Source organism: Rhincodon typus, chromosome 2 (assembly GCF_021869965.1).
Source record: "Rhincodon typus isolate 14 chromosome 2, sRhiTyp1.1, whole genome shotgun sequence".
Classification (NCBI taxonomy): domain Eukaryota; kingdom Metazoa; phylum Chordata; class Chondrichthyes; order Orectolobiformes; family Rhincodontidae; genus Rhincodon; species Rhincodon typus.
The window spans coordinates 137,820,824-137,835,650 of record NC_063333.1 but is presented as its reverse complement, the minus strand read 5'-3'; the positions used below and the strand labels follow the sequence as shown (position 1 = coordinate 137,835,650).

General features: G+C 43.0%; 1 protein-coding gene across 2 annotated transcripts in view; it reads right to left on the bottom strand.

Moving 5' to 3' along the window:
* ripk1l (receptor (TNFRSF)-interacting serine-threonine kinase 1, like) overlaps positions 1 to 14,827 on the bottom strand; it is a 171,643-nt gene that overhangs the window by 154,173 nt on the left and 2,643 nt on the right. Inside the window, exon 1 of one of the 2 annotated variants that reach the window (XM_048610296.1) lies at positions 12,497 to 12,800. The exons of the other annotated variant lie outside the window; for it this stretch is intronic. The gene's annotated coding sequence lies outside the window, so the exon portion shown is untranslated. Of the gene's footprint in view, positions 1 to 12,496; positions 12,801 to 14,827 lie in introns of those variants that run through there. 2 annotated transcript variants of the gene reach the window in all.

The window sequence follows — 14,827 nt, the reverse complement described above, 5'->3', positions numbered from 1 at the left end:
ACTTCTCAATAATTTGCTAATTAAATTGCATAGCATGTTACTTTTGTTGTTCATAATAGGCTGAAAACAGGGAATACTGAATCAGCCTGAGATTCCAAGCTATATACCATTTAATGTAATTTCAGGAATAGACAGCACTTCCTGAACAGCCCCAAGTATGTTAACAGCTATACTAACAACTAACCTTTTTGAGCTCATAACACTCAGTTACCCACAAGAGGAGACATATATTCAAATATAGGGATCTACTCTGCAAACAAGAAGAATATATTCAAACCTCGTCTTTTTTTGAATTACTGAGGTATATTGGAGGCCTGTTGCTTTCTCCATGACAACGCCCCAGACAACAAAAGTTGAGTTACCAATCAACCAGCACCCTTTCTTGCTGTTGTACAAATTGTTGTGACTGTTTAAAATTTGACATTCTTGTATTCAGCCTGATGAAATCAAAATGAAAAGTTTTAGCTACATTTAGCTTTGCAGCAATATTCAAGTTCTGTGCAGCCAAGCAATGCTTGCAAGCTGTACTATATTACACAGGATTCAAGAAATCTCCATCCTTTCAGATTGTTCCACTTTGATGGAACGTAATTCAAAGATCACAACACGCTGAATGTTCCTGGGAAGACTCGTGTTCCACGACTGGGACGGTAAGTGGGAAGCAGCCACCACCTTAGCCAGGTGCAGGTTCAGTGGGCTGGCTGCACAACAGTGCCTCTGCTCATTGTGGTCATATCTGAGATTGCATCTCCACGGACAGGGCACCCCAATGATTCTGCAGGCTCCTTCAGAAAATTACATGGGGTCATGGAACTGGGACCAGGCTGGCAGGTCCTGATTGGGCAAAGGGAGATTACATGGAAAGCAGGTGGCACATTCTTGCCTTGGGGGTAGCTAGCTATTTACCCCTCTGCCCACAAAATCATGACTGACAGAGCGCTCACTAAGGAGGGTCCCCTCCATCACTGCAATCTGCTGGAAGATGCCGTGTTTCAGCTTGTTTTACCCAATAAAAGTGGGCCATTGCATCAACACACATCGCTGGCAAAGCCAAGATGCTATGCAGACAGTAGGTGGCTCTCAATTACTCACTTAAATGGCTCAACTGACTGCCTGGAAGATGGCCCCATATTCTTGCCACTTTCAGTATGGCACGGTATCAGGAAGGACCCAGGGATACTGATGGCTCATTGTCGAATTCTGTTTGTTATATCTCCTATTAGAAATAGATATTTATATTTAAGGAATATGTAGAACTGGAATATGAAACTATTTGGGCATTCTAGATTCAAAGTATTTTGAAGGGACACATGATTTCTGGGACGTGTTTCCGCAGTAATTACTGAACTCAAAAGTTTAATACCCTCTGTTATCCACCTGCTGTTTTGGTTGGAAATCTTTGGAAAGCAAACAAGCAAAGCATAAAGAGGGAAAGACAACAAACTGTTTTTTAATGGCTTTATTATGGGCAGACTGATTTGGGATGCCCTGGCAACAGCCTTTGAACTAAAGCTGCTGTTTCAGTGCACACCTTGGTGTTTCAGTTAAAGAAACAAATCTCCAGGAATCTGGCAGAAAAAAAAGATGTCCTTAAAGAGAAGAAATCCTGCAGGAGGACAAGATGCAAAGCTCACTCTCAGCAAAACATCTTCTGGGAACTCCAGAGATTTAATAGCATCTTAGGTTTGTTTAGTACATCCTCATCAGTGGTGTGAACCTTTGCTTTTTTATTTATAAATTCTGTGTCCGATACCACCTCACTCACTATGACCTGAAGAAGGAGTAAGACTCCGAAAGCTTGTGTTTTCAAATAAACCTGTTGGACTATAACCTGGTGCAGTGTAAGTTCTGACCTATGCAGTCGTGTGTGATATGCACCTGTGATTACAACAGTTTATTCCGGGTCTTGACCAAGACATGTTGGTTAAAGCATGTGGATCGCTTTCCACTGCTGTAAGGTATGTGCTGATGAACCTCCACTCATACACACTAACAGCCACACACAGCTCGGTGTAGAAACTGGAGGCAGTAGAAAAGAAATGACTATTTGTAACTTTATGGTTGACAAATGCAAAACATGACCTCATTCACTTTACCCACCACTATACTATTTTTATAGCAGTTTCAACATCCTCACTACACATAACAGAAACCAAAATACCCAGCAAGCAACTTCCTTCTCCCCAGGCTCCACATATCCCAGCACAGTCTCTGGACCCAAGTATATAGAACCTGTGTGGCACCAGTTTCATTCTTAACCCACACCTTGACTGGATATATGTTTCACAGGATCACAGAAATATTTCAGTGCAGAACACACCATTCAGCTCATCGCATTACCACTGGCTCTTTGAGCATTTTACTTACTGCCAATCTCCTGCCTTTTCCTTGTACACCCTGCACTTATTCCTATTTATTTCTATTTATATTCTTGAATGTCACCACTAAAATAACACCAATTAATATTTAAACAACAACACTAATAATAATCACACAACAGTGGGTCCAGAGATTTACAAGCATGTTGCCAGGAGTGGGAAATTTCAGCAACGGACAAAAGCTTGAACAGACTGCTGGTTTCGTTTGGACCAGAGGGGAGTGAAGGGAGATTTCATTGGGTTGGACAGAATTAAGAGGAGCTTAGATGGGAAAGATCTATGCTTGTTGGCAAAGAGGTCCAATGAGGAGATGGGAGCGCATGGGGCTGTGGTGGTGTGGGTGGATATAGAGTATTAGGTAGAAGGTTTAGAGGGTAAATTGATGAGATTTGTTTTTCACCAAGAGAACAATGGGAGTGTAAAGCTACGAGTGGTGGGGCCAGAAACCATTGAAACATTTGAAATGTATTCCAATATGGACTTGACATGCTGTAGCCTATAAAGCTACAGACCAACAGCAGTAAAGCTGCATTGTTGGTGGTGGTAGTGGTTATTTGGAGGTGGGGGGGGCACAACTTTTCCACCTCTACCCTGTCAAATCCTCTAAAAGTCTTATATGTTTGAATAAGATCGCCTTTCATTCTTCTAAATTTCAATTAATACAGACCCAAACTACTCAACCTCTCCCCATAAAGCAATCCCTCGTTATCTGGTTCACTTGGCTGATACCTTCTCTGGACTGCCCCCAGTGCCAGGATAGGGGGTCCAAAACTGTTCACAATATTCCAGCTGTGGTCTGACTACTGTCTTGTCTAGTTTTAGCAAAACTTCCCTAACTTTTATATTCCACTCCCTTTGAAATAAAGGTCAACATTCCATTTGCCTTCCCTATTACTCTCTGAACTTGGATGCTAGCTTTTTGTGATTCATACACAAGGACTCCCAAATCCTTCTGTTCTATAGTTTTCTGCAGTCTTTCCACATTTAAATAATATTCAGTTCCTCTATTCTTCCTGCCAAAGTGCATCACCTCACATTTCCCCATATTATGTTCCATCTGCCAAGATTTTACCCATTCACTTACCCTGTCTGGCATCCTCACCATTTACCTTACCACCTATTTTTGTGTCATCCTCAATCTTGGCTCTAGTACATTTGCCTTCCTCATCCAAGTATTTAACATAGATTGCAAATAATTGCGGGCCCAGCACTGCTCCTTGTGACACTCCATTAGTTAAAGGTTGCCATCCCGAAAATTCCCCCTTTATCCCAACTCTGTCTTCTATTAGTTAGCCGATCTTCTATCCATGTTAATTTATTACCTCCAACACCATGGGCTCTTATTAAGTAGTTTAATGGTGGCACCTTATGAAACATTTTCTGAAAATCCAAATATATTACATCCACTGCTTCCCCTTTAACTATTCTGCCTGTTACCTCCTCAAGGAATTCTAGTACATTTGACAAAAATGATTTCCCCTCCATGAAGCCATGCTGACTCCACTTGCTTATATTATGCATTTCTTACCAATCACACGCCAGCTGAAATATTTCCCTGAGTTGAGCCATGGTGAGGGTCTAACCCAAACTTCACAAACATTTTCCTCTTCCCTCACTCATCTGTTGTGCTTGCATGTGCACCACTCCCTGTTCTGTTTTCCTTTCCCTCACTCCCTCTTATCTGCTCCAATTGCGTCTCTGCTCTATCAGCCAATTGTAAGTGCTACACCATTGGTGAACATGCCTTGAACTGCCTGCAATACCCTGAACTCTGCAATTACCCACCTGCACATTTCTAGAGATAGTAAGAACTGCAGATGCTGGAGTCAGAGATAACACAGTGTGGAGCTAGAGGAACACAGCGGGCCAGGCAGCATCAGAGGACCAGGAAAATTGACGAATCGGGTCAGGACCCTTCTTCAGAAAAGCACATTTCTACTTCTCTTTCCTTCTTTAAAGACACTCTTCAAAACTTAAAATGCTCGGGCCAAGCTTTTGATTATTGACCTTAATTTGTCTTTATGTGGCCCACGGTGTCAAGGCTTTGTTTGATCAAGATCCTGCCAATCACCTTGAGGGAATGTTTAATTAAGTATTAACGAACTACGTCACTGATGAACTAGGAGCAGGTAGACCTGCCCCTTCTGCCCATCCCAGCTCCACAAAGCAGAATGGAGCCAAGGACCTGGCACAGTAGCAGTGGGGTCATTTTTAGCTTCTGTCCACCTCCATTCCCAGCTCCTGTAGAAACTCAAATCTGACCCTTAGTATCAGACAAACAGTTTGACAGTGGAAAGGCGGTTTTTGGTTTAGTGAATTGATGCAGAGGTAGAACATCTGGGTGGGTATAGGAATAGGAAGGGTTTAGAGAGGTATGGGCTAAATATTGGCAAATGGGCCTCGATCAGTTTAGGATTACTTGTCGGTGTGGACGAGTTGGACCGAAGGGTCTGTTTCTGCGCTGTATAACTCTATGACTCTTGCTGGATGCCATCCATGTGCATGTGGAATCTAATTCTGGGCAGCATTTTGGCAATGAGGCTATTGGCTACTCTAGCATGGATAGATGGGTGTGGAAACAGGCCATTGGTAGAAATGTTCTAACTACACTTGGATATGTGACAATGGAAACAAAGAGGTCATCGTTAACTGCTTACAGCTAGTTGATGAAGGAGGAGACCAGAAGTCAAGCTTGTCTCAGTTTTAAATTGATTCACAATGTAAAGGAAGGATTACAATTGCAGACTTCCCAATGCTACAACCCAGCACCAGTCAATAAGTGATTTTTAGAAGCGTTGGGTTCACATCCCAATTGCCCCAGAGATGTGGTTAAAATGGCTATAATGAATCAACATGCTTGGACATGTCCTGACACACCTCTGCAGTCAGTGGATCTTGAACCTGGGCTTTCTGGCCCAGAGGCAGGGACACTATTCCACAAGACACAGTTTTAAATATTTTCACCAATCTGTTCAGAGATGCTATGACACACCTCTGGAGCAGGTGGGACTTGAACCACTGCGCTCCAAGACACTGCTTGATACTTTTGTTTTGTAATTTACAAGCACAGACCATCGGGGCACTCCACCCTCTACACAGCGAACTCTCTCTCTAAAGGCTTTGAGAATGTTGGTGGGTACTGCTTGCTACCTCTCTAAAGACATTTGGGCCCAAACTTAATGATATTGTGTTTTTTTTTCTTCATTCATTCATGGGATGCGGGCGTTGCTGCTAGGCAGCATTTATTGCCCATCCCTAATTGCCCAGACGGCAGTTAGAGTCAACCACATTGCTGTGGGTCTGGAGTCACATGTAGGCCAGACCAGATGAGGATAGCAGTTTCCTTTCCTAAAGGACATTAGTGAACCAGATGGGTTTTTCCCCAACAATTGACAATGGATTCATGGTCATCATTAGATTCTTAATTCCAGACATTTTACTGAATTCAAATTCCACTATCTGCCATGGGCAGGATTCGAACCTGGGTCCCCAAAATATTACCTGGGTCTCTGGATTAACAGTCCAGCGATAATACCACTAGGCCATTACCTCCCCGCAGTGTGGTTGGCCGTGGCAAAGGTTATACTCAACAAGGAGAGATGACGCACCTTGGTCACAATTACAAGGGATAATATTTTTAATCACCTTTGTTCAGGTCATTTTGGAGATGCAACAGAGATGATAACTTTTTGAGAAATGGAAGCATGTTGCGGGAGAGGTGGGCATGGACTTGCAGGCAAGGTAGGTAATACCACATTCAAGGATTTTGGTGAAGAAGGGAGATTACAGTCAGAGCAGGAGTTTGCAAGACCATAGAAGTGGAGAGGGAGTTTTCTTTGAGAATTGCTGATGGGAAGTGATGGGAGAGAGTCCCTGCAGTATCAATACTGTCGAAGAACATTGATCTGAACTGAATCAATGGAGACATTCTCCTCACGGGGAACAAAGGAAATGTGAAGGAGATGCTGAGATAACAAGGCATAGAGCTGGATGAACACAGCAGGCCAAGCAGCATCAGAGAAGCAGGAAAGCTGATGTTTCAGCCGAAACGTCAGCTTTCCTGCTCTTCTGATGCTGTTTGGCCTTCTGTGTTCATCCAGCTCTACACGTTGTTATCTCAGATTCTCCAGTATCGGCAGTTCCTACTATCTCTGAGAAGGAGAGATGTTCCTGGTTTTAGAAGTAGCCCACTAAAAGGGAACGGACAGTGGGCTAAGCAAACCCTGGACATACCTCAGATGACAAGATGGTAAATAAAAGAGTGACAGGTTTAGAATATAAAAGTATGTCAGAAAGTAAATCAAGAATGAAAATTAAAACCTGTTATTTAAGCTTGTAATGATGATGACAGACATTCTTTGATGCAGCTCGTTCCAAAGATTCAAAAACGACAATGATGCCAATAAAATCAGAGAAGTGAAACCACAATGTAGAAAATCACAAACAGGAGACAAAATGCAGAACAGGAACAGACACACACACACTAGACACAGGAGTAGAAGTATATCATACGAGTCATTGATGTCTGCTCTGTCATTCAATGTGATCATCACTAACCTGATAATCTACAACTCCACTAACGTGTCTTATTCCCATTACCTTTGATGAACTTACTGATTAAAAATGTCTGTCTCAGCTTTGAATATACTCAGTAGCCCAGCCTCGGCAGCCCTCTGTGGTAAAGAATTCCACTGATTCACAACCCTCTCAGAGAAGAAATTCTTTCTTAAAGACTGTCTTAAATGGACAACCCCTAACTCTGAGATGATGCCCTCTGCTCCTGGACTTTCCCATAAGGGGAAACAACTTCTGCCATTAGAAAACTGAACATCAAGGGTCTGACTTTCCAAACAAGGATCGTCTCGACATCGGAATTGGGAAGCTCAGATCGTTGAACTGGCTTTCCAGTTTTTTTCTACTTCTGCCAATAATTTATGTTGCCTGTTTCTCTGTCTGTAGTAAGTATAAGAAAGAATTTAGAAGGGATTTACAGTTTTAGTTAGTCGTGTTATATGCAAATATTGTATATCTGTTTACTGGTAGCTATAGACCAATTACTTACAATAAATAATAATTACTGTTTAGTACAGAAAACTAGCCTGTACATTCCATCAACCTTGGTGTGAAAGTCAGATACATTGGGGTACTGTGAGTAGTTTTTAAAAATCTTTAAGTTTTGGCACCACACCAGGAAAAGTAGGGCTTACTTTGAGTGACTCCAGTGGGTTGTAACACACTCTAGGATTCTTTTGAGTCACCTTTTTGTTGGCTTGTAAACATTCCCAGTCTGCTGATTTACCAGTAACCTTTGCCACATGGTATGTTTTCTCTTGCAATTTGATACTGCCCTTGACTTCCTTGGTAAACCACAGTCAATGCATCCCCTTCCTAAATAAACTTTATCCACACTGGGATATATCTTCACTGAGAGTCATGAACTATATACTTAAGGTGGGGGGGGCTGGTTTGCGATGCAGCACAATACAAATAGTGTGGATTCAATTCCTGCAACAGCGGAGGTTACCATGAAGGACTGTCCTCAGTCTCTACCCTTGCCTGAGGCGTGGGGACCCGCAGGTTAAATCACTACCAATAGTCTCTATCTGATGAGAGAACAGCCTTATGGTCCGGTGGGTCTATGGCGACTTTTTTATTTTCTTAATAATCTGCAATTATTCCTCAAACATCATTTCCGCTAAACTTCTTCCGCAGTCCATTCCAGTCAGCTCTGCCATCAACCCTACATAATTACCCTTATTTAAGCTTAGTATAGTTGCTTTCAATTCAAGTTTCTCACTCTCAAACCAAATGCTAAGTTCCACCATATTATGGTCTCTGTTCCCTGGGGGATTTTTAACTCTGAGATAATTTATTAAAATTACCTCATTATCTGATCTAAAACAGCCCGACCCTTATTGGATCCACAACATATTGCTGCAGGAAACTGTTCCTAACATACTCTATGAATTCTTCCTCATTGCTACCTCTGCCAATCTGGCTATCCCAAGCTAGCTGAAGATTAAAGTTACTCGTGGTTTGTGTATTGCCTTTTTAAACATGCCCTTATTATCTCATGATTTATACTTAGTTCTAAAAACAGCTGCTGTTAGGGGTTATATACGCAGAATTGTTATGGTGCAAAAGGAGGCCATCGGCCCATTATATCTCCACTGGGCTCTTCAAATGAGCACAATTATCCAGTGTCAATCTCTTGCTTTCTTCGTTTTTCACTACATGTTGTATCAACCTAAACAACTGTCCAATATCCTTTTGAAGTTCTCAATCGAACCTGCCTCCACAACACTTCCAGGTAGTGCAGTTGCATTCTAACTCCTCACAGAGTGAAAATGATTTATCTCAAATCACATTTTCTCCTTTTGAAAATCATTTTAAATCTACACCCTCACGTTCTTGTTCCTTTTATTTCCACTGATGTCTTCTTCACCTTGTTATTTCTAACCTCCACCCATATAGACTCTCCATTATCCGATATACCAGATCATGCACAGGTAGCTTTGAACTCAAGCTCGATGAACATCATTTTTGGGCTACATGGGCTGAAATCTGCTCAACACTTTCACCTCTTGACCTGTCTCCCTTCATCCTCGGTAAAACTGGGAGTTCCTGTTGCCACTTGGAATTAAAAAGAGGCCAATTACAATTTTCCAATTGATCTCAGCCTTCCCATGGGTGGCGAGGGAGTATACCCTCTGCCTGGAGGCAGCCTTCTGGTGAAATGCCAGGGGCTCAGCACCCCATGCAGGCAGACCCATAAAGGCCCTCTCTGGCTGTCTGAGTGCAGTAGAAACCGCAAGTTGCATTGTGAGAGGACCCCACTCCCAGCCGCAAGTTCCGATTTTTAGTTTGCATTAAAATTGGAGAAAGGGCTCCTTCATTTTGAAACACCTCCTCCTTTACTCAGCTTCCATAGCAGTCTACTGCTTCTTCCAAGAAATTGGGGGTCAGTTAGCTGGATGGCTGGTTTGCGATGCAGAACGACACCAAAAGTGTGGGTTCAATTCTCGCACGGGCTGAGGTTTCCATGAAGTAATCTCCTTCTCAACCTCTCCTCTCTCCTGAGGTGTGGTGACCCTCAGATTAAACCACCAGTTGTCTCTCTCTCTCTCTAATGAGACAGAAGCCCGATGGTCTGGTGAGACTGGGGTGACTTTTGCCTTTTAACTTTCAAGAAAGAAGGCTTCTGATTGGCTTTCTAACTTCCAGCAATATGCCCTACTGGATAGCAAGTCTGCCCTCTAGAAATTAATTGGTTGCCCTCGGGAAAAATATTCCGTATTTTTCAGCTTTCATTTTGGCCCAACAACAGAGTTCAGGAGCTTACGAGGTAAATCCTACCCCCGTGTTCAAAAATTTGCATTTTCATCATCTTCAAACTGCACTCTCAGTCATGTTCAATCTCTATTATTTTACCCTTTGAATACACATCTTATTTATTCTCCAGATTTTTGAGATACAAATCCTGAGCTATAGGCTCCAACTGCTGCTGTCAAAGTGAAGTCCCTCCAACAGCTAGGGCTTCCAGGATTTTAAGTCCGAACAAAGCTATGCAACAGTTAAGTGGACAGTGTTACTGGAGTAATTAGTTAGGTTGGAGGAAACCCAAGAATACCTTTCAATGGAATAAGTCATACCAAAGTATCCCAAATTGATAGTAAAGAAAGCTTCAGATAAATTATTGATTAATCTCATTGATCAGTTTCTGAAATAGTGAATCAAGAATGGTCCTGAACTACTTCATTTTGTTCGATTCTGAAAGACCCATACCCTTGCTCCCATCATCTTATATTGGCACAAGCTGCATTGGTTTGTTTGAACAATTACACAGCAGTATTATGAATTGTTAGTGATGGCACAAAAATCATGCACATACATTGAGTGATAGACAACTCTATAACTCTCCCTGGCAACGGCCTGAAATTAAATTCATCTGTTTGCAATACTGGTTGATCCAGAGATGACTTTCAGACCCTGATTTTGGTGCTATCACTAAGATTGCCTGTCTCCAGCCCTGTAATATTTTTCAATTTTATTCTGATCTCAGCTCATCTGCTTCTGAGAATGTCAATCCTGCCTTTGTTACTCTAAACAGGGTATTCCATTGCCCTCCTGGCTGGTCTCCCACCCAAACCCTCTGCCACTTGAGGTCATCACATTTGCTGCCATATCTTTACTACACCAAGTCCCGTTAGCTGACCACATGTGTTTCACTGATTTACGTTGGCTCCTGGTCAAGGGATGTCTTAATTTTAAAATTCTCATCCTTGTCTTGCCCCTCCCTGGCTTTTTCCCTCCTCATCTCTGTCATCTCTTCCAGCCTTACAAACGTCTGAGCTAAGAGGGGGGCACAGTGGCTTAGTGGTTAGCTCTGCTGTCTCACAGCGCCAGGGACCCAGGTTCGCTTCCAGCCTTGGATGGCTGTCTGTGTGGAGTTTGCACATTCTCCTTGTGTTTGCATGGGTTTCCTCTCACAGTCCAAAGATGTACAGGTTAGGTGGATTAGCCATTGGAAATAAAGGGTTACAGGGATAGGGTAGGGGAGTGGGTCTGGGTGGGATGTACTTCAAAGGGACAGTGCAGACTCAATGAGCCAAATGGCCTCTTTCCACGCTGTAGAAATTCTATGATTCTAAGTGCTCCCCTCTATTTCTGGTCTTTTGTGTAGTTTTAATCACTTCACCACTGGTGGCCATGCCTTCAGTTGCCCAGGCTTCAGCTCTGGAACTCTCTCCATAAACACTCCCATCTCTCTTGACCTCACTTTCATCCTTTAAGACTCTTCTCTCTCTGCCTAAACTTTTCGTCATGCGCTTATATGGTTTGGGTCACACTTTAAGTCATAGAATCATACAGTACAGGGGAAGCCCTTCAGCCCATCGAGTCTGCACTAACAAAAACTACTCTAAATCTGCACTTTCCAGCAATGGCTCTTGCCTTGAATGTTATAACATTACAAGTGCTCATCCAAGTGCTTTTTAAAGGTTGTGAGGTTTCTAAAACTTACTTCAAGAGGTGCCTTGATACATTTGATCACATTCAAGACACTAAATAACTATGTTGTTGTTAATCTATTAGTTGATTAAAACAAAATTATTTGGTAACTGTCATTTCCTTCTCTAAAGCAAAATTTCCTCTTCCCTCAAAGCAAAGTCCAGGCAGTCCACGGGTTGCAAATGGATTCCGTCCTGGAGTTCATTCGCAAGTTGATTTGTATGCAAGTCCGAACATGATGCAGGACAATATAAAGGAGCAGTTTATATGTCAGGTCTTTAAAATTACACCCTTACAATGGGATCGTATTTGTAAGTCCAAGTGTAAGTCAGATGTTCATAAATTAGGGATCCCCTGTACAGCAGATTCTGGAAATAGACAATCAGAAGAACTAGTTGCAACTGTGCAGAAATAAAAATAAAGGAATGAAACTTATATTTTTATTTTTTGCAAGTTCTGTCAGATTTTGTGGAGGGGTTGCGACCACGAGGCCTAGCGAGATGTCTCGCGAAACACACCTCATTATCTATTTACCACCAACCCCTCCCCCTCACTCCCTGTAGCACCCTCACAGCCAATTCTAGTCCCATCTTACCATGTACCATTGCCAGAACAACTTCCCACTCAGCAGATATTCGCCAAAAGACCGGCATGCCTTGCACCATCTTTAAAAAGCCTCTGCATACCTGCTGGCAATCCGTCAATGCCTCTCACTAGCAACATCATGGTACAGTAACAAGAAGGCCAGACCACCCATGACACAGCCAGCATGGCTAATGCTCTCTTACCCATACAAACCCATTCTCTCACTTTAGTTGCCGTCTGAACAACAGGCCATGCAGTTTACCTGTTCATAGGTCTATCCTGCATGAAGACCGCCCCTCCCCCCATCACCACCCAATACTCTTTCCCCAAAGCCCAGCAATCACCCACATTTCACCATTATGCTGCAAGGAAAAATCGCAGCTAGGTAATGTTTGGACAAAACATGAGCTTTAATTGACAGCCAGTGAAAGGGAGCACAAATGAATAGTGGCGGCAGTTCGTCCTCACTAAGTGAACAAAATGCTTGTCTCTTGACCTCAACAATCCATGATCATTGTCTGTACCCATTTTGGATCCACTGGAACCAGCTGTCAATCAGGTCCTCTCTGCCTTGTAGGGCCCAATGCAGTCAGCCCTGTCATCCATAAGGAGGGCTTCCTCTTCCTCATTCTTCACCTTGGATGACTGTTCTTGTTCCCCTGGATCCTTAGCATCTATCACGTCACCTCGTTGCCTGATCCAATTGTGCACTGTACATAGCCTATTACATGTAGCTCTGGAATCCACATTACAGGAGGCAAGTGATTTCACTGGAGAGGATTTACCAGGATGTGGACTGGGCTGGAGAGGTTTAGACATGAAGAGAGATTGGACAGACTGGAGTGGCAGAGCAGACTGACAGGGGACACTATTGACACATATAAAATTATGATGGGCACAGACAGGAAGAAAAAGAGGGCAATCAATGACCAGGGACATAGATTTAATGTAAGGGGAAGGAAGTTTAGAGCGGATGCGAGGAAACTTTTTTTTTACCCGGAGGATGGTAGGAATCTGAAACTTACTGCCTGTAAGGGAGAAACCTTCATAATATTGGAGAAGTATTTAGATCATACAAGGCTGTGGGCCATGTGCTGAAAAATGATATTAGAATAGTTAAGTGGAGGTGTTTGACCAGCACAGACACGGTGGGCTGAGGGGTCTTTTCCTGTGCTGTCAAACCTCTATGACTTTGTGTCCAACCATCCAGTTTTCCTTCCCTGTTTCAGACTGCTGGCATTTTCCAATGTTTCCAATTCCCATCAGAAAAAAAAAATCATTCATTCACACCTACCCTCCCTTCCATCTGATGTTCTTGCTGGTATAAACCTCAGTTCATTGCCACCCTCTGGATCAGCTTTTCCAAGAGTCTCCTGACCAGCTTTCCAGCCCCGGCTTATCTGAGATTCTGCTGCTCAGATGTCCCTCACCCCTGACTTTGCTGATTTACTTCAACTCCAGGTTCCCCTAAAATCCAAATGCAAGACAGAGAGAGATTCAGATTTCTACTCCCCTTGGAGTAAAGAAATCCTTCCTGGTGTCATCTTCTGAATGGTCCTAGCTCAGATTTTAAGGTTATACCTGTTGTTGTTGACTTGCCCCAGCAGAGAAAATAATTTTACTCTACTTTATCAAACCGTTTAACCATTTTATGCAGTTAGAGCACCATCTTCTATACTCAAGGGAATGTAAGCCATGCCCCCATGGAAACTGTCCTTCAAATGTAGCCCTAATTAATCCTTTTAAGACTTAAGACTGTTAGATCAGAGTGTTATCCACCATGTGGCATCCGGGAGCCCAAGCAAAACTAGACTTGATGAAACTGGAGGGAGAATTTTCTACTGGGGGGTTGGTATCATACTTGGCATAAAGGAATATGGTTATGATTATTGGAAAGGAGTCATCTCAGCTCTAGGACATCTTTGCAGGATGTGATTTCTGACAATCTGCACTGCACACTCTCGCTGGCCAGTGTTTTCTTCCTATGGACTAGTGCCCAGAGTGAACGCAGACGCGGGCACTGTGGCCCTGGTTTCTGCAGCTATCAGGTCGAGTAGCAGTGCCCACGCACAAACCAAACAGCTATCTCACAGAAATGCAACAACGGGAGAAGCACTAATTGCTTTAAGATGAGACTTTGCCCTGTTTTTCTAATAAGCATGCCTTAAAGAGCTACTGAGCAATTGGATAGGCCACATTTAAAGTGATTTGCAAAAGTAACAAAAGAGGATGCGAGAAAAATACAGTTTCACATCACATGTGGTTTGGGTCTGGAATTCACTGCCTGGCAGTCCAGTGCAGGCAGGTTCAATCGAGGCATTTGAATAGAAACAATGTGCAAGTGTACGTGGCAGAAAGCAGGAGAATGGTGCTGAGTGATAAAGCTCATTTGGAGAGTCAGTGAGATACAATGGGCTGATTGGCCTCCTCCTATGCAGTGACACTTCAGTGATTCTGTGATGCATTTTAAGCAGCAATTTGCACAGTCACAGCATAATTCCCACTCTGCTCATCCCTGGTTCCAAGCCTCTCATCGTTTTCTTTTTAATTCATTCATGGGATGTGGGTGTCATTGGCTGGGCCAGCATTTATTGTCCGGGCCAGTATTTATTGCCCATTCCGGGTTATCCTGGAAAAGGTGGTGGTGAGCTACCTTCTTAAACAGCTTCAGTCCACGTGCTGTACCTAACAATGCTGTTAGGGAGGCAGTTCCAGGAGTATGACCCAGTGACACTGAAGAAAAGGTAATATATTTCCAGTTGGGATGATGAGCAGTTTGGTGGGGAACTCATAGGTGTTGATGTTCCTTGTCCTTCTAGTGGTCCTGGATTTGGAAGGTCTTTCTCAGGAGCCTT